This window comes from Penaeus monodon, chromosome 15 (genome assembly GCF_015228065.2).
Source record: "Penaeus monodon isolate SGIC_2016 chromosome 15, NSTDA_Pmon_1, whole genome shotgun sequence".
Taxonomy (NCBI): Eukaryota; Metazoa; Arthropoda; class Malacostraca; order Decapoda; family Penaeidae; genus Penaeus; species Penaeus monodon.
The window spans coordinates 24,721,336-24,722,255 of NC_051400.1; the positions used below are offsets into that span (position 1 = coordinate 24,721,336).

General features: G+C 31.8%; 1 protein-coding gene across 1 annotated transcript in view; it reads left to right on the forward strand.

Annotated features, from left to right (window-relative positions):
* Positions 1 to 496, forward strand: part of LOC119581832 (chromatin modification-related protein eaf-1-like) — a gene marked incomplete in the record, with an annotated part of 47,859 nt that extends 47,363 nt beyond the window's left edge. Inside the window, 1 exon segment of the mRNA XM_037929973.1 lies at positions 1 to 496.
* Between the last annotated feature and the right edge of the window lie 424 nt (positions 497 to 920).

Consider the following 920-nt stretch of genomic DNA (forward strand, 5'->3'; position numbering starts at 1 on the left):
TATGTGCAGACATTTCACACAAAAAAACTAAGATGAGCACATTTTCCCAGCAACATTGGGTTAACAGATTTGATTAAGATTTATATTTCCTTTGTATACTTTTTTTTTTATCCACTGACACACACAGGCTATTTTATAAACATTATGTATAACCAAGTGTCTTAACATTGGAAATTGTTGATATTTTATAAATTAATGCTGCTATTATTGTGTAAAGGATGAGATGCCAGGGAAAAGGTATTCTTCATACTGTGTGACTAAGGTCACAGTGATATATAAGAATATTTTTTTATTGAAGGATTGCTTTAGGTGCCCTAAAGAACCATTGTTATGTATTTAAGTATGTATTGTACTTCCTGTATATATTCACTGTATAGTAATGGCAGTGCCACTTTGTACCTTAGATAAGTCACAATCATTTTTAGCTTTCATAAGGGCCATATTTTTTCTAATCTACTGACTGTTTCCTTTTGAAAATAAATTTCCTTTACTCATACATGCAGACTTTTTTTCTATTCCCCCCATTTCATTAAAAGCCTCTTAGATATAATAATTTATTTGCATATACTTGGCATAAAATAGTAATATGAAAACCAAGTCTATAGATTTGCATCATCTAACAAATTATGTTGCAATAAGATTTGCCTTACCTGACCCATTTACAGAAATAATCATAAAAAAATAATGCAGGTCAAATTGTTATTTAATATCCTTTGACCTAGTTTTAATCAAAAAAATAATTTGCTATATTAATCTTCATAAGGTTTACTCTAAGCTCTTACAAAATTTTACTTTTCCATTTGCCCATTGGATCCAGCTGCTTCAAGGCAATCACATCACCAAAAATCCAAGCATCAGGCTTTTGTGAGCACCCACTTTGCTGGGTGGCTGCTTGTAGGCCAGGCGCACGCAAATGTGTG